Raw genomic sequence first — 19,959 nt, 5'->3', positions numbered from 1 at the left:
ATCTCATAGAACATTGCTCACCAAATCATGCCTGTACTTAAACCCAGACAACTCTTTGCAGTAAACCGCATACTCGCCAAAAGAATCCAAACAAACCTTACGGCAAACCGGGTACGGCTCATCTACCGGAAACAAATGGATCATTAACCGATACTCCAAAGCCGACATATGTTGACCCAATCCTTCAATTGAGAATTAATTGAGTATGAACAATCAAGAGTCGAAAACCCAAAAATTAGAGGTACTGCAGCTGCGACATTCTTTAATTACTCCCAAATGCTTCCAACTGAATTAAATACGAAAGAAGTAAATTTGTTTTGCAATGGTATGTCACTATGTACTCTGTAGAATAATGACATCTTGTAAGAGATATTATATATATATATATATATTAATTGCAAAGTTTCGGTTACACACATATTGTTACTGTGCTACCCCTACATGTTTTTAAACGTCTGGTACAATTTCTTAAAGCGTTAATGTTGGCAGCTTCTCATCGTATGATTTGGGCGGTGCTTCTGATGACTCCACCAGCAATTCTTCACTCTTCATTTTATTCTTTTCATTTGTTGTCACCATAATCTTTGTTTATGGCTGTGTTTTTCTATCGATTGCCGCCATCATCGACGATTGTTACCGGGTTTGATTTACGAACCCTAGGCAGCGATCGTGTGGTGGTGGCAGCTCTCCGATGTTGGGAAATTACGATTGTTAAATCTAGGGTTTATGACCTCGGATTCCTCTGATTGTTACCGGATTCGGTGTGGGGAAGTGATGGCTATTAAATCCACGGTTTCTGACGCCGGTTGCCGCCTCTGTCGATGTCGATTGACATTTGATTTGGGTTTTTTGGATGGTTGTTTGAAATATGAAATCAGGTTTGTGGCTGTGATGATCTAATGTTGTTCGAGTTAACATCAGCTCAGGATATGTGCCTGGCGTGGCAAAAATGCAGGATGGCAGGTACCCTTGCAGCCATGGCACTTTGAACCTTTTGCACCAATGTTTCGATAGGTCTGAGCCTCTTTATAGTGATTATTAAATCATTGATGAATTTCAAGTTTTAGTTTCTTTTGATATTTATAGATGATGGTATTTGAAGATTTTTGAGTCGTATATTTCACCCGAACCATCATCGTTTATACTACTTATTTTTCTTTAATTATTAATTTTAGTAATTGAGATCGTGTATTAATGTAAGTTCTTTAACATTGATTGTATTTTAGATTGGTGGCAGTAAGATAAGGGTGTCATTTTGGTGAATTTGTGTTTGTGAGGGATATAAGGAATGAAGTTTTTTGATATGGAAGATGGATCCATACTGTTAAACAGACGTGGTAGTGAAGGAAATGTGCACGGAAAGACTGATGAGGGATTTATTTATTGATGTAAAGTGAGACTTTTGCTTTGTGACAACGATACAAAGACTCTAGAGTTGTTTTTGTAATTGCTTCAAGACGGATGTTGTAACCAACCCTGATATGAAGTTAAGGTATTATTAAGTTCACAACCTATGTATTTTTTTATTAAGATTAGTTTGATGCTTTGATTGGAACTTTTAGGTTTCTGTTAGGTTGGAACCCGCCAAACCGAACCTCGTATGTTTTAAAATTATTTGGATTTGTTTGGATTGGATTACAGTTTGGGTGGTCGGGTTTAAGTTCATGTTCAACTTTTGAGTTATGTCAATTGCACCCGCCAACCCACAAACACGAACCGCATTTGTTTTAAAATTATTCATTTTGTTTGATAACTTTCGGTAAAGTGAGGTTATAACTTGTAGTTTTTTTTTATTTGAAGTTTTAAGTTTAAAATATTATTTATAAATATGATAAAACTTTGGGCACCACTAGAACCCGAGCGTGAATTATCTGAGTACGGAAGTGACCCGAAAGGGGCATTATTGGATTTATACAAAAATAAATTAGATTACTATAAGGGTGTAATTGGTGTTAAAAGTTTCGAGTGCATATTGATAAGATAGTAAGATGTTTATATGATACTCTTTGTTAAACCTCTTATACACACATAATGTTGAACAATATGTTATATGAAGTTTATTTATATGTTTTTGTGTTACCAGTTTCTTTTTTAGAAGCTGACTTTTTCTTTACTTTCTTAGAGACATCAATCAACACTCCTATCCCATGCAAAGTGAGTTTTTTGAATGGATAATTCTATTAAAACGGTTGCAGTGGGTTCCGATCACTCATCTAGCTACTATTGAAGGAGTTGAGGTGGCAGAGGCTTACGATTGCAGCCAATGGCTTGTCTACGGATGGATGTTAGGTTGACTTTCGATGCCGACAATAAAAGATCAGATGGTATTACTATAGGATTTGATGTGTTGATTACTACTAAGACAATATTGATATCACGTTGCACACACTGCGTGTTTCCTCTGTGTAAAAACATGTGTGTAATGATTAGTGTTCTTTGTTTTCTCCTAATAGGTTGATACTAACATTAAAAAAACAAAATTAATACGCCAACGTCACGAAGTGCAGGTAAACTACACGATCCCGCCACGAAGCGCGGGTAAACCAGCTAGTTGTGTATTATAATTCAACATTTATAGGAGTATAATGATAATAATTCTAAAGTACACCTAACTAAATCATATATTCTAATTATGGTAATTACTAATTATATAACTAAAACCCTTAATAATATATTAAAAAAAATATATTTCACCCAAGTCGAAGCAAGAGAAATCGTAAGCTCATACCAAAGTGAAAAACAATGAATATAAATGTTGGTAAGTGGTAACGAATACGTTGGTAGCACAAGACGCTACAATCTTGAAAAAATATATATAAAACGAAAAGACTTGTAATAATATGGCAACAACGATCTAATTATGTTTTATCATGTACTAATTGATTTGCTTGAATTTGAAATAATAAATAGTGAATCCCCTAATATGATGATTCACTTAAGCTTTTTGTAAAAATATGATATCTAGAATGGGGTAAAGTGATGTTCACAATTATAAGGGGATCTCTCTAAATTTTACACACATATTATTCTCTAATTATGTAAGTTGCTTATTGGTAGCTAGGAAAGTGCTTCATAGCGGAGTAGATTTCTTAGCGCGAATAAATTTCTTAATATATTTTATTTTGATGGGTCGTTGGCTTTGCTTCCAGTAGATTTTTCTAATGCCTTCAACTTGATGGATAGAACCACACTCCTGCAGGAAGTTCATGCCAAATTCCCATCTATTTTCCTATGGGTTAATTTTCTTTACGGGCAACCGGCTAGACTATATGTAGGAAATGATTGTATCCAGTCAATTATTAGGGTTCAACATGGCAATCCTTTAGGACCCCTTCTCTTTGCATTAGCTTTACACCCCCTCATTCATCAAGTACGAGATGGTTGCAAGTTACTTTTCCATGCATGGTATTTAGATGATGACACGATTATAGGAGACACCACTGAAGTGGCTAAAGCCTTGGATATTATTAAATCCAAGGGGTCAAGTTTGGGGCTTGAGCTTAATATTAAAACGACCGAAGTATATTGGCCATCGTGCAATGGGGTAAAGGTAAAAGTAGGTTCATTTCCTATCGGGATTGGGAGACCGGAATTAGGGGTAAAACTCCTTGGAGGTGCGGTTAGCCGGGATGCTAGGTTTATCAGTAGTTTGGCCTTTACTATAGCTTCAAGAGCTCTGGAACTAATGAGATGTCTTACTCGCCTGTGTGACGCTCAATGTGAGCTTCTTTTGCTTCGCTCATGTATGGGGGTGGCAAAGTTGTTGTTCGGACTCCGAATATGTCAGCCTATGTTTGTTAAGGAAGCTGTCTCTGTTTTTGACAAAAGGCTTCGAGCGGCGATTGAGGATATTGTGGTATGTGGGGTCCATTTTTTGGGGATTTCAATGGAGACTAGCCTCATCTCTCCCTATCCATTTCGGTGGTTTGGGGTTATATTCAGCTTAGGATGTTTCCACCTATGCTTTCGTAGCCTCGAGAGCACAATCTTGGAAATGACCACATTTTGCGTGATTGTGGTGTTGATCAGTTAAATTTCGATTTTGGGTGTGCGATGGATTATTTGCGCAACTCTATTCCCGATTTTTATCTTGGCGGATTCGCTAATAAGGACACTCCTCCCCCCCTAAAGCCCAAAATGCTTTGACGAGTGTCCTTTATAGTAAAATTGTCCAAAGTTTGGGATAAAAGTTTGGCATGTCCTCTCGTTAAAGAGCGGTATTAGAATGTCTTCAGGCTCCTCATGCTCAAGACTTTTTGACTGTCACCCCATCGAAGGGTTAGGCCAGCAAATGTCAGCAGTGGAGTACCGAGCAATTCTTAAATATCGTTTAATGATCTCCATGTTCCCAGTTGATGAGCCATGCTCGGTCTGTCGTAAGTTTTATTTAGATAATTTTGGTGAACACGTGGTTCATTGCAAAGAACTCCTGGGGTTTAATATAGACATGATTTGGTCATGGATGTCCTTTGTGATGTGTTAAAACGGGTGGGAATCTTGGAAAGAAAATAGGCTCCTGTGAATTTCTTGTCGGATCCACGTGAAGGAAGGTCTACTCTTCGACCAGCGGACATTATTGTGTTTGGATGTGCGGGGCATGCTTGTGTGGACCTTACTGGGGCGTCCCCTCTTGTTAGGCTTAGGGATACCGGGTTGTTGCTAGGCAGGCCTTGCTAAAGGCAGAAGCAGGAAAAATTGCTAAGCACGAGAAGGCGTGTGTGGATCAACACACCTTTATTCCTTTTGCTTTTGACACATTTAGGTCTCTTACTCCTGATGCTGCTACGCTTTTAAAAAGAGTTCAGTGGGTCGTGCATAGTAACTCATCGACGCCGAAGAACGATAATTTTTTTTCAGTAGGATCGGTTTTGCCATTCAAAAGGGGATGACAGCGCAGCTTATTGCCCGCTTATCTGCCTCTTTATTATAATTGGATATTTTATTTGAAATGAAAATGAAAGTTTAAAATCTATCAACAGTATCACCCACTCCTACATGTGGCCAAGAATACACCACTACTGCTATATATATATAACAAAATCAGATTTTAAAGATCAAATTTATCTCACAATGATCAACTGCTGGTCATGGTGGTGGAAAGTAGAAAACAATAGAGATGAGCTTGCTCGCACAATTCTCACAATTTGTGTTCCAACACCAGTACTTCTTTGGTACAAATACACCGTATCATTTACCAACTATCGGTTGCCACCAGGCCCTTATTATGGCTTACCAGTTTTCGGTTACCTTCCGTTTTTGAGCTCCAACTTACACGAAAGATTTACGGAGATGGCTCACAAATATGGTCATATCTTTAGCTTGCGGCTTGGAACTAAGTTACATGATGTGGTAAACTCCATGGACCTAGCAAAGGTTGTGGTTCGTGACCGTGACCAAACGTTTGCTCCTCCTGTCACGGCACGAACCATCACCTATGGTGCCCTTGATGTTGTATGGTCCAACAAAACACATTGGCGTTACATGAGGAAACTTTTGGTTAGCCAAGTGTTGGGCAATGCAAATCTTGATGCTTGTCGCGATTTTAGAATAAAAGAAGTGAGAAATCATCATCATCATCATCGTACTCAGTATATCCCACCAATAGCAATGTTATGGTAGGGTCTGAGGAGGGTAAGATGTAGACAGCCTTACCTCTATCCCATAGGGATAGAGAGGCTGCTTCCGGTGAGACCCCCGGCTCGATAGTAGTTTTGAATCAAGCCTTGGACATAAGACACATAACACTCAATCATCGGGACACCGGCTGATTGGTGCATGTGCCCTTGTCTTTCGGCTATCAAAGCCACCACATGATGCCTGATTAACCTTCCGCCACTTTTAACGTTATTTTCACGTGATTAGTAAAATAACGTCAAAATTAGTGCAATAAAAGAAGTGAGAAAGGTTAATGTTAATGAAACTGCTTTGACACAGAACTAAACGTTGTAACGAGCATGTTAATATTTTAGATGGGTTTCGAGAACTTGAGTTCAAGATTGTTGAGTTAGTGGGAAAACCAAATATCTCTGATTTTGTACCGCTGTTATCGCGGTTCGATCTACAAGGAAGACATCAAGAGATTCTGAAGATACGGGAACATCTTGATAGGATTTTTGACAATTTAATTGAAGAAAGAATCAGTGTTAATAACTCTAGAAAAGTGGGTGGTGCAGTTGATGTACATGGAAGAAAGGATTTTCTTCAAATAATGTTAAGAGCTTAAAGGCAAGAAAGATGACTCAACGTCATTGGACATCAATCAAATAAAGGCCCTATTAATTGTAAGTTTATGATCCTAAACATTTATTTAATTCATTGTTTTTTATGAAATTGAAAACTTACAAATGTAAGTATACTATTAACCATAACTAAAGGGAAGTACATGTACCCAAAACATGGCGTGCAAAATGATTTTGCTAATTGTTTCATGTGACATGTTATCTATTGCCAATCATTTTATTATTATCTTTTAGTTATATTAGTTTTTTTATTATTATTGTTTAGTTATATTAGTTTCCTAATATACTTGTTTTCCTCTTACAACTTTTACAACGTGATGCTCTACAAAATCTTGAGTATACCGTAGCAACATGCTTTTTTAATCTACGCTTCATTGTAAGTTTCATTCAAAACGGAGTTACACGTGATGATGTACAAACAATCTAAGCGTAGATGAAATAAGTCATTAAGGTTTTGTTGGGTTTTTTTTTACATAATTTTTTTACCGCTACAAGTTTGTTATTCTTTTACACGATAGTGCTTTACGTTTCAATCCAACTTTTGTTATCTCATGTTTTAACATGCCGCGACGCACAAATTAAGCATTGTAACGCGTTTGCACATTTTGACGCCTGCCTTTCGTACAGTTTAACGTTCCCACCGCAATGTGCGGGTCTAACTTCTAAGGTCTTAATACTTAGTTACTAAACAACCAAATTTGTTACATCGGGACATTTTGACAGCAACAACAGACACGGCATCGACAATGGTAGAGTGGGTGATGGCAGAGATTTTGAATTATCCAAGTGTCAAGACAAAGATTCAAGAAGAATTAATGGATATTATTGGTATGAATATTGTTGAAGAATATCATCTGCCTAGACTAATATATTTGGATGCAGTAATCAAGGAGACGTTTAGGGTACACTCCCACCTATTCCTCTCTTAATCCAAAGATGCCCAGATGAATCATGCAATGCGGGTGGATACACTATACCAAAAGGAAGTATTGTATTTATGAACGTTTGGGCGATCCAACGGGATCCCATAAACTGGACCAATCCATTGGAGTTCAAGCCCGGGAGATTCTTGAATGGAAATTTGGATTATAGTGGAAACAATTTTAAGTTTTTACCGTTTGGATCGGGAAGAAGAATATGCCCGCGAATCCCTCTTGGGGAGAAGATGATGATGTATATATTAGCGTCCCTCTTGCATTCTTTTGAGTGGAGCATGCCAAAAGATGAAGAGTTTGAGCTTTCGGATGAGTTTGGATTTGTAACCAAGAAAAGGAAACCACTGTTTGCTATACCTTCTCAAAGATTATATGAAGCAAGGTTTTACTTATGATATAAATTATCTGCTATGCAGATATGTATTCCTGTTTCTTACATTTGGATAAATAAGTGGAGTTCGTAAAGAGATTAAAGACAGCATGTATTTATGCTAGCCTATAATAATCTAGGCTTAATGTATATATTCGCTACATGTCATTTAATACTAATTAACCCATTACACGACAACTAACTAACAAATCATAAAAATGCTACTTATATACTATGATGCTTAATATTCATTAACATATGCCCTAAAGTTAAACGTCGATTTCGACTCGATACTTAGCGTGCAACAATAGTTGTGAGAGCCTACTTCCATCAAAAGTGGGGGACTGACTTCGCAACCGTGGCTCTTATCAAGTTGTGTGGGTAAAAACCGAACACTACTTATCGGTGTTAGAGGTAATTAATAGGAGTATAGTAACTGCTGCTAAAAAGAAAATGAGCCATGTGCTTTTAATATGTTCATTTGTTTTTGAAGCTTCTTTTACTAGACTTGGCCCACAGTCAAAAGAAATTAAAATGACCCTTGAAAACCAATAAAGCTAGCTGGACGGACACCTGTTAGGGGACATTTTATCATTTAGTGATTTAGTCAAGATAACCAAACTTCAAATCAACCATATATATAACAAGCAGACAGCTAACATATAATTTTTAGTAGAAATGATATCAATACATGGATACAACATTTATCTCAAAATGATCACCTACTGGTCTTGGTGGTGGGAAGCCAACAACGAGCGAGACGATCTTGCTCGCACAATTCTCACCATTTCTGTTCCGGCACTTGTATTTCTATGGTACAAATGGATACTGTTCTATACAAAAAGGGGCGGAACTTCCTTACCGCCAGGTCCTTACGGCTTACCAATCGTAGGCTACCTCCCGTTTCTAGGCTCCAACTTACATGAAATATTCACCGAGATGGCTCACAAATATGGACCCATCTTCAGTCTGAAGCTAGGAAGTAAGCTTCATGTTGTGGTAAACTCCACGGACCTAGTAAGTGTAGTGGCTCGTGATCTGGACCATACCTTTGCAAACCGCAGCACTCCTATAACAGCATCATTGCTCACTTATGGTGGGCTTGATATCGCTTGGACCGACAACAAGACACACTGGCGTAACATGCGTAAGCTTTTAGTTCACAATTTGATGAACAACAAAAATCTAAACGCTTGTAAGAGTTTTAGAACGCATGAAGTGAGAAAGACGGTGAAAGAAGTTTATACTAAAATAGGGGAAAAGGTCGATATTAATAAAATCGCTTTCAACACGGAGCTTAATGTTGTGACAAGCATGTTATGGGGCTGTAGCAAATCTGATGAAGGGGTGGAATCTAGCTATACCGGAGATAGGTTCCGCGAAGTTGAATACAAAGTTGTTGAGTTACTTGGAGCACCAAACATCTCCAATTTTCTTCCGGTGTTATCATGGTTTGATCTACAAAAGAGGCAGCGAGATATGCAGATGCAAGTGGAGTATTTTGATCATGTTTTTGACAACATTATAGAAAAAAGAATCAAAATTAACTCCAACAAAATAGATGGAGCAGCTGAAGGAGATGGAAGGATGGATTTTCTGCAGATGTTATTAGAGCTTAAAGACCAGAAAGACACTCCAGCATCATTTAACATAATCCAAATTAAGGCCCTTTTGATGGTATGTTTTTCTTTTTCTTTTTTAATTATTGTTGGTCTGTCTTATAAAAGTTATACTGAAAATGGAAACTTTAAATATAAGAGGCGTGGCTATTATTATTAGATGTATCTATTATCTTTAGGTTTAGAATATTGTGATAGTTATTGAAATTTTATCATTATTATTTGTTGGTTAGTTTTATCATAAATTGACTACCTTTACCATCATATTTTTCAATTTGATCTCTTTATGTAAAGGGGTCTGATTTTTAACTTTCAATACACAGAAATATTATTCACCAACTGAGTTTTTAAAATCTTTTTATTTCTTTCAACAGGAGGTCATAGTTGCTGCAACGGACACAACGTCGACAATGGTAGAATGGGTGATGGCGGAGCTTTTGAATAATTCAGATGAAATGAGAAAGGTTCAAGATGAATTAGCCGAGGTTATTGGTATGAACAATATTGTTTAAGAATCACATTTGCATAAATTGTCATATTTGGATGCAGTGATCAAGGAGACATTCAGATTACACCCTCCACTTCCTCTCCTAATCCATAGATGCCCAGAAGAATCTTGCAAGGTGGGTGGCTACACGATCCCAAAAGATACAGTCGTGTATATGAATGTTTGGGCAATCCACCGGGATACCAACAACTGGACTAACCCTATGGAGTTTAAGCCCGAAAGATTTTTAAACGGCAAATGGGATTACAATGGAAATAATGTGAAGTTTTTGCCGTTTGGATCAGGAAGAAGAATATGTCCTGGAATCCTTCTTGGTAGCAAGATGTTAACATATATATTAGCTTCGCTTTTGCATTCTTTCGAGTGGAACTTGCCTAAAGACGATAAGTTTGAGCTTTGTGATGAGTTTGGATTTGTGACAAAGAAAAGGAAATCATTAGTAGCCATACCCTCTCAGGCAACCCTCTACATGGGATAATAAATCATGTGCTCTTTGAATAATTAATCAAAGGTGATACTTGTTTATGTGACTTTCCATGTATTATTTTATGATGTTAGTAAAACCTTAAATGTATGTGATGTTGTTACTAAATTTTGCTACTACTTCGATGGGTAAACGTGTTATTACATATTAGTAGAACCGTCTTATATATATCTACAATCATCATTAAAAAAATCTCTGTGTCGACAAGGAACTAACAACATCCACTACTAGAAAATAGGATGAATTGCTATGAAATTTGTGACGCAAAATTAGCGTCGCAATTTGCTATATGTTTTCAACACATTTCTGGCAAGAAGTGGAACCTTAATTTTTTATTTTCTTTGAGAGTTGCGACAAATTTCAGACTAAAACTAAAAAAACCTGATGATATTACAAATTGCGTCAGAAATGTGTTGGAATTTCTGACATTTCTGCATCGGAAAAAACAATTTATATGTGTAGGAAAACAATTTGTATATGTGTCGGAAAACGACGATTTAAACGTATACCATTATAAGGTAATTATAATTTGTAGAAGTTGTTAAGTGTCAGAAAATTGCGACAAAATGATGCGTCAAAACTGTGTCATAGTTTGTGTCGAAAATGTGTCACATAGAAACTTACGAAGAGGCTTTTTCCGACATGTTTATTTCGTCGGGATTGCTCATTTGTGACACTTTTCCGGCGCAATTATACTTCACAAACCTATGAGTTTTCTCATACTGATAAAAGGATCTGAAAGTGTACTTTTAATCAAAACACAAAATAAAACACAATGGCTTTGTAAATGTACGTCTAATTTGTCATTTGTATGATTATTTTGGTTTTCATTTTGTTGCTCCACGAGTTCATTTTAATTTACACAACTCTAAACTACATGCAACTTTGGTTTTCTTTTACTACCACCGCTTTTCGCTTAGGCATCACAATATAACAATATTCACTCTCACAAACTTTTAAATATTTGTTATTCATTTGTTAAATAAATAATCTGAATTTACTGAAGATGTTTTAAAGTAAATAATTTCAAATTAGTTTTAAAAATGTCAAGTTTATCACAAAATTTAACATTTAAAATCTCAATGACTTTTGTTTCCTTGTATCTTTAAACTTAACAAAATCTATTCTATTTACATTGTATATAATGTTTCTTTTTTGTTTTGTTTATATGTTATATTATTTTTAGAAAGCTCGTGTAGTTTCAAACAAACACAACAAATAATGTTAGTTAATTAACTACTTGATTGTTTTTAAAATTGTTGTCCATTGTAGACAAAGTTATAAATTAGTCCATTAAATATATGCCATTTACGGATCAAGTCTCTTAAAAAGTTTATTTGCGGGCAGTATTCTTTATATGACAAAATGCATTCGTCTTTTTCCTTTACACTATCTGTCATCTAAAAACTCAGTTAAAAGACTTAACAAGGTTTTTGATTAACATATTTTATTTTGTTTCTTTTTTAATAATACATTTAATTTGTTTTTAATTATAAATACTTAAATAGTATCGTAAAAAGACTTAAATGTCCTCACATGCCAAGATTTAACGAGGTTTTGGATGTCAGTTAGTCAAAAAGACGAAAATCAAACAAACATAATCATGTAATGGACACCGCCTGCAAATAAACTTTTTAAATGACCTAATCCATAAACTGTACATATTTAAAGGACAAAATTTGTAATTATGTCTCCATTGTATTATACAATGGATTTGTATTAGCAGTATATTGTTAAAGTGTATTTTGATTACTTATTAAATATACACGAGTCTAGTATATGACAGTATATTGTTAAAGTGTGTTTTGATTACTTATTAAATATGCATGAATCTAGTATATGATAGTATATTGTTAAAGTGTATTTTAATTACTTATTAAATATACACGAGTCTCAAGCTAATTATTTAATACAAGACATAATATGCAATTAGACTATGCGTAGTTAAAACTAAACACACCCGGACATTTTATGTCATGTGACGCCTAGTCAGCTTTTGGGTATTTTGCAAAAAAGTAGGTGTAGTGGGAAAAAGACCCAAAAACGCATATCTTTCCTTCCTCTCTCTCTGCCTCTCACTCACAAAGCCCTCAAAAATTGTGTCACATGTGCGTTTAGTAGGAAATGCCTAGCCAAAATGGGGGGGGGGGGGGCGTTTTATACCCAAAACGCCGCAACACATACCGAGTACGCATGGTCTTAGAGCATTCACATCACCTTCTCTATCTCTATAATTACACTAAAAATTACTACATTTTCTCTCTTATATACAATTAAATAATATTTTTACATCTTTATTATTATTTTTTCTCTCGCCTTCACTCATAACCACTTTCAAATATATTAAAAGATAAATATAGAATGAACAGTGGTCTTTTAAATTTACTCAAAATTTACCCATCTCTTTAATTTTCTCTCTACTCTATTCACAACTACTCATCATTCTCTAAAATTTTCTCTTTAAATTTTTATATGAGCAACTAAAAGACGTTCCCTTGTATATGATGACATTTATTATGCAAAAAATAAACAATGCATTTTTTAAAAAAAAACTAAATGAATTTAGATTATAGATTAACGAAGATAATTACGTTTTGTCCTTTTCTTCATATAAAAAAAATACTTAATGAGCCCACACTTAACTATTACCACACATATATATTAGTTGCATCATTTCTCACTAATTTAAACGAAATAGTTATTTAATACAAGTGTGATAAGTTATAATATCATTAATTTGCTTTTCTCTCGTCTCTTTCTCGAACTTTGATGACACGTTTAAGTTTATTTGATTGACTTAATTGGTGTCAAATAATGAAATCTCATTGTCGTTTTATAAGGGTCTTTAAAAAAAAAGATTCAATTATAACGAACCCTGGTAAACAAAGGCTCTTAAGTGGGCTTTCTTCGGAACAAGGCCTATCTTAAGAACTTTTTTTTTCTTTTACGTTATAACTCGCATTCTCACTTTTTTATACGGTCTGGCACTAGGTCCGTTCAAATCACTCGTCGCTCGAACTCGCTCGCCGCTCGCTCGAAAATTGCTCACTCGTTTTTCGCTCGATTGTAAACGAGTCGCTCTGCTCGGTTCGGTTTGAAAACGAGCCAAGCAACGAGCAACGATCTGCTTGGTACGGTTCGGCTCGAATATTTTTAATTTATTTTAGATATAATTATATATGAACAAATATATAAATATATAGACAAAACACATAAATATAAGCTTACAATTTTTTAAACCCCTTAAAATTTTTCCTATGCCGTCAATTTTATAATTTTATTTGTTCGCTTCAAGTTTTTAAAATACTAAAAGTTTGTTTACACAATCATTATATCTCACTTCAAACATATTGTTAATAAAAATTTACAATCTATTACACATTTGTCTGAAAACTATTTATAATATATATATATATATATATATTATTTACAACCTTAAAATTTGTTTTTTATTGAAAATTTTAAAATTATTGAAAACTTTAAAGCGAAAATTAATAAATAATGCTCGAAATTGCTCGATATTCAATAGAAAAATGCTCGATTCGATTTTGGCTCGTTTCGGTTTTCGCTTGGTTTAAATTTCAGTCGTTCGGTTCGGTTGAAAACGAGCCAAGCAACGAGCAAGCCTTCGCTTGGTTCGACTCGGCTCGTTAACAACCCTATCTAGCGCTCTGGAGTTTGGACCATAAATGCCTTTCACCATCAAGATTCCATATTCCACTCGTAGAGTGAGCAAATTGGGTATTTTTGAAAACCGGAACCGAAGGCATGGTCAATAAAAATCAAAAAACGGGTCTGGATATGATCAGGTATTTGACCGGATTTTGGCCAAGTCAGGTTTGGGGTTTGACCCTGTAGATATGGAACCAGTTCAAGCAGGTCCAGGTATGATTTTTCTGAGGAACTGAGACCTGGTTAGTACCCCACGAGTCATGTCTAGTCCACTTAACCATGAAGTGAATTTATTCAATTTAAAATCAAAACCACACTCATAAAAAGTTTTTTTTTTTTTTTTGGAAAATTACCTAAATAACTTTTTTGATGAGAGAGAAAGTGAGAAATAGCTCAAAATCCCTACATATTTTCAAAATAGCCCACCAAATTTGAATTGAGGCGACGAGATCTGACGAAATCTTTAAACCAATAAAATTCGACGAGTTATTTGAAAATGTTGGGGGACCGTTCCATATTTTTCACTTAATGTTCTTCTAAAAGTACAGTCTTGTCCGACGGTTTAATAGTGTTTCCTACCAAATCCCATCAAATTCCAAAAACTTGAGAGATTGTGCCTTCAAACTCAGTCTTTCAAGACGCATTTCCGGTGAATTTGTACCAAGAAGACCATAATTTTGTAAAAATTGAGGGACCCGTCCATATTTCTTCACTAAATCTTATTCTCAAAAGCTTTCTTGCTAGATGGTTTATTTAGGTTTCCTATCTAACCTCTACAAGTTTTAATCACATGAAAAAATGTGCCTTTAAATTTTATCTTTCAAGACACATATTTGGTAAATTTGTACTAAGGGGATCATAATTTTGAAAATATCAAAGGACCTGTCCATATTTCTTCGCTAAATCTTATTATTAAAAGTTGTCTTGCCAGACGGTTATTAAGGATTCTTACCTAACCCCTACAAGTTTTAAACACATGGAAAAATGTGCCTTTCAACTTTGTCTTTCAAGGCCCAAATTTGTTAAATTTGTACTAAGGAGACGATATTTTAGTTAAACTCTTACGGATCCGTCCATATTTTACATTATATGTATAATCGCATCTTCCTCAATAATTCACACCTCTTCCACAATCAACTCTAACACTTGTTCTTGAATCAAAACCATGAAGTTTAAGAGGGGAGATCAAGTGGAGGTTATTGATATGGGTCCCTGGTTCAATAGTTCCTATTACGACGGCTGCATAATCTCAACATAATCATAGCTTCCAATACCGGTTTGCCAATTACCACCATAACAAGCAACAACATTATCAAATTCCATGGAAGTTGAAGGTTTAGGGAGGTATGAGCCGGATTATTCATTGAAGGTTTAGGGTGGTATGAAGGAGGAAGATGAAGATGAACCACATATATATAAAAAATAATGTAAGTAATATTCATTGGACGATCATGTCGGCGTAGACGTAATCACATAAAATCTTATCTGTGTAGACGGATTAAAAATTAATATCGTAGTTGTGAACTAGATTTCAACACATAAGAAATAAACTACTAGCTCGTCTTCTTGGTACAGAGTCACCCGAAATGCGTCTTGAAAGACTGAGTTTGAAGGCTCAATTTCTCAAGTTTTTGGAATTTGAAGGGATCCGGTAGGAAACATTATTATACCGTCGGACAAGACTGTTTTTTATAAGAACATTTAGTAGAAAATATGGATCGGTCCCCCCAACATTTTCAAATAACTTGTCGGATTTTCAATAAAAAAAATTACACTTGTCAGATTTCTATTGGTTTAAAGATTCCGTCAGATTTCATCGCCTCAATCCAAATTTAGTGGGCTATTTTGGGAATATGTAGGGAATTTGGGTTATTTCTTACTTTCTCTCTCCTCAAAAGGGTTATTTAGATAATTTCCCTGTTTTTTAGGTAAATTAATGGCAGAACAGACCGATCAATATAAAATGAAGTTTTTTTTTTCGAACGGTGACTTTCACAGTTAAGCTATCTCACTGCGCGAACACGTCGCGCCCCGCCATCCCACTCAGGCCAACTATGTTGACATGATTGGGATCTCCACTCTGGCATCCGAGTTTGGCTTGGCGTTCCCGGTAAAACCCAGTTGGCTTCACTGGGCTCACCTCGCCCGAAGGCACGACAAGTATAAAATGAAGTTGAAGCTCTTTTGCTTTTAAAATCACATTTAAAAAAAACAACACCCCCCTCCCTTCCAACAAAGCTATAGTTAAAAAAAATTCGAATTTGTCACTTTGGACGTCACTAACAATTATTGGGAAACCTGAAATGTCTAACTGCAACAAACAGATGGACGAAATTTACTAAATTGACCAGACATAAAGAACAATTTTAACGGTTTACTTTGAATACATATTTTATAGTAACTAGTAGATACCCGCGCGATGCGGCGGGATCCGAATATAGCTTGAAATACAATAGTTTAATTATTACAAGACGAAGAAAGCAAATTTAATTGTAGCATGTTAATGTTGTTGTAGGAAAATACATGATAAATATCACAAGAATACAGTGTCTTATATCCATCTCTAACATTCCCAAATTCACCACTAATATGCTCTAACATGCAAATTGCTAATCAATTATTAGAAAAAAAAAGTTATTTACAAACATATTTATACAACCAAATTTTCATCTTTGCAAATTGTCAATAATATATCCATGTACACGAAATTTCCCTTGAAGTCAAAAATGTCCTTTTAGCCGGTACAACGGAGGAGAAGGTGATGGAGTGTATCCGGAGCCAACGATCTTTAGTCCATAATCCTTCAGTGAGCCCCCAATTCTGTTATGCATTCTATTTTTGTTGCCCTTGGATTACTTATGTGACCATCATGCCACGCTGAATTTGATGAAGAGTATGAATACTGGGAAGAAGAAAAAAGTCAACATGTTAGCCTAAGTTTACTATTCTAATATGTTGCTTTTAATACTATACATTCAGGTATTTTAGTCAGTCACAGATTGCTGTTTCAGGTCATTTTCTGTTGTTGCGGAACAACTTGAGGTATTTTAGGTAAATCGCAGCTAATTGGTTAAAGTTTAAATACTAAAAAGATTCAGGGGCATTTCTGGAATTGTGTAATCTACTTGAAATCAAGTAATTAAAAATGTTTATGAAAAATGCTTAAATTTGAATTAAAAAAAAAACATAATTCGAGAAACTCACCGTTAAATTCAATCATTGCCTTATTTAACAAGTATCCTCACGTCGTGCTTTAATGAAGTCACCATAGTTCCAACAAACGTCCATTTTACAAGCAATCCATCTTTAATGATCTAGTGAATATCAACCGACAATGTTTCATCCACGTGCCTCAACCACTATAGTGTTTAATCCATGAATTTTTGTGCAATGCTGATTTCTACACCTGCACAATACGAACGTAACACAAAATTTGTGAGTTTGGGTTTAGTATTGATAGTTTGGGGTTCAACCAACAAGCCTGTTTATATTGAGCCTTGTTCACATCAACTTAACAGGTTCTGTTTATGTTAGCCCGCAAGTTTGTGTCGTGTTCAAGTACATATTTTTTACACAATTTTCAGGTCCGTGACGTGTTCAAGTTCGTATATAAGATTTAGGTTCTGGTCAAGTTGGACACTTCAGCCTACGAACACGACCCGAGTTTGATACTGATTAAATTACCTGGAAAAAGAATGCCTGCTTCTTCTTCGCTTCAAATTCCATTGTATAGAACCTAATATTTCATTTGTTAATTTTGTCAATCTAATATAGCGAACTTATTAAAGTTAACTCCACTAAAATATTAATACCTCTGCTTTGGGTTCAACCAACAACACAAAAACCGATCAACATCAACGTCACTAACCAAATTTAAATATTTAAATGCATGGTTTTAAAATCCCTATTGAAAAATTTAATAAAAACTTGCATTTAACTCTGAACCTTATGTATTTTAGGAAGTGTTGTGTCACACCCCCATCTTAGGCCTAGGCGTGTGACCCAATAGTTGGTACCATAATTGTAAATAAACCAAAGTTTGCGTTAGTTTGCGGAAGACTTATAAATCTTTAAGGATCAAACATAACTTATATATACATTCAAAAGTCGGGATTATAAAACACCCGTTAGAGTTGTTAACAAAACATTACTTGTTTATATTTACAAACCATTATATATTAAGGTTTTAGAATAAATCCGAGTCATCGGATATTCAAAGCACTTCGACATTTCCAAGTGCTAATCTTGTTCACCTGCAAAATGTAAGAAAATACGTCAGCAACGAATGCTGGTGAACACGCTGACGCAAAAATATTTTCTTTTACTTCATTAACGCTCGAGACTACGCCTGCCTTGGCCCAACGTGACTTAGGAATAACAAAGTCAAATAACACATCATAAATACGATCCTCTACTCTAGGTCACCTCAGCAAACACCGCAGCGTTCGACTTAGTTAAGTACCCGTAAATATACACAACGGTCGTACTCCCTGCAGGAGAGCATCCTACGACCAAGGGTGGTGCGATCATGCCCATTCATCGCATAGTACCACCTATGTAAGGATTCAGACATACGTATACCACAGCCTGAGGGCTAGGTTTATACCCTTTATTTATAACGGTTTTAGGAAAAGATAGTTCCTTGTAAACAATTTCATATAACAAGTTTGGCTCATTTTAAAATAAGTAAAAATTTGGGGGCGTATTCACCTTTTCTCTTTAGGATAGGCTTCACTCACCGTCCAAGGGTCTTTCCCTTCTTTATCTCGCACCTATAGTACGAGTATAAATATTTGTTAGTCGGATACACAATCCGGCTTAAGACCTTTAGTCTTATTTTATATCTCAACCTCGATGAACCTTTAGTTCATTTTCTTTTACTTGAAAACTTTTAGTTTAAAAGTAATTATAAACCTTTAGTTTATATTAAAAACTCGACGTTTCTTCTTCTCCAAGAAACGTATTCTTTTTATTTTATTATTTAAGAATACTCATTATTCATTAAATAATATTTTCATTAACAAAGAGCATACATATATACCTATACACATATATACGTATCAATATTCAACATCTTTTCTTTCATTCATTTCTTTGTTATGTTTATTTCCCTTCTATCAAGGTATCGAGCATAACCTCGACTTAAGGCTTAAGCTTTCAATATAATATTATATTATATTCAATTAACATTACTCCTAACCTTAATGGCGTATTGGAAACTCTAGGAACTCGAGCAGTACTTCCAATGCCGCTTTACTTCTGGATCAATTCTTTTCTCGACACGCAAATCTATGAACACCAATCTTCAACATACGTTGGCACGTACTTCGAGAACAAACGCCATTCTTGGTATGTGGGTGGATGGTGGCACGTACTTCGAGGAAACGTCGACACGGAAATCGAGGATCGGGACACGTTTTACGAGGAAATATGGCACACTTATCGAGGTGAATCGTTAATATGATTGTCGGGATTCTAGAGAGAGGTTAGAGAGAAGTAAGAGAGCTGTTTGGGATGTGAAAATATGAAATCCCGGACCTGCTATTTATAGACATTTTCTGGGGTCCCATCGCGTACCGCGCCCGGTCCCTGGGCACCCGTCGCGTACCGCGACGTAGCCTAGGTGAGTCACCCAGTAGGTATGCCACGTGTTGACATGTGGCAGACGGTGTGCCACGTGTGGACACGTGGCATACCACGTGTCTCGCTGTCAGACACCCCATCGCATACTGCGATGGGTGTTTCTTTTGATCCAGTGCGTACCGCTATGGGTCAAGAAAACAGAATTTTCATTTTTAACCCCCAACTTTGAAAGTTGGTCATTTCAGTCCCTAGACTTTGGAAAGCTGACATTTTGAACTCGAAATTTTCACGATGTTACATGTTGATAACTCTAACAAAGGCATCTCTCATAACTCATGATAGTCCCATGATATGTCTCATTAACTGAAACAAATAAATCAGGTCACACATCATCATTAAAGTTATTATCAACAGTGCATAAAAACAAAAGGTTTTATGAAATAAAATATTTACCTCGAGTGAATCATCACAGCCATGTGTCGGTAAAGTTTTAGTTTGGTAATCTCATATAATCTTGACTAAACTGTTCCTTGGCCTGAAATTAACGGA

The 19,959-nt window shown here is 35.7% G+C and overlaps 2 pseudogenes across 1 annotated transcript; both read left to right on the top strand.

Annotated features, from left to right (window-relative positions):
* Positions 1 to 4,963: 4,963 nt before the first annotated feature.
* On the top strand, positions 4,964 to 7,620 carry LOC143627108 (cytochrome P450 76C1-like; annotated as a pseudogene).
* Positions 7,621 to 8,142: 522 nt separating this feature from the next.
* On the top strand, positions 8,143 to 10,298 carry LOC143627107 (cytochrome P450 76C1-like; annotated as a pseudogene). The gene is made up of 2 exons (XR_013152535.1): positions 8,143 to 9,221; positions 9,538 to 10,298. The product of XR_013152535.1 is annotated as a cytochrome P450 76C1-like (transcript).
* Positions 10,299 to 19,959: the final 9,661 nt, after the last annotated feature.

This window comes from Bidens hawaiensis, unplaced genomic scaffold (genome assembly GCF_021521415.1).
Source record: "Bidens hawaiensis isolate Kalapana, Puna unplaced genomic scaffold, B.hawaiensis_p1.1 tig00004599_1, whole genome shotgun sequence".
NCBI lineage: Eukaryota > Viridiplantae > Streptophyta > Magnoliopsida > Asterales > Asteraceae > Bidens > Bidens hawaiensis.
The sequence above is the reverse complement of the archived record's forward strand: the minus strand, read 5'-3'. Positions and strand labels throughout refer to the sequence as shown.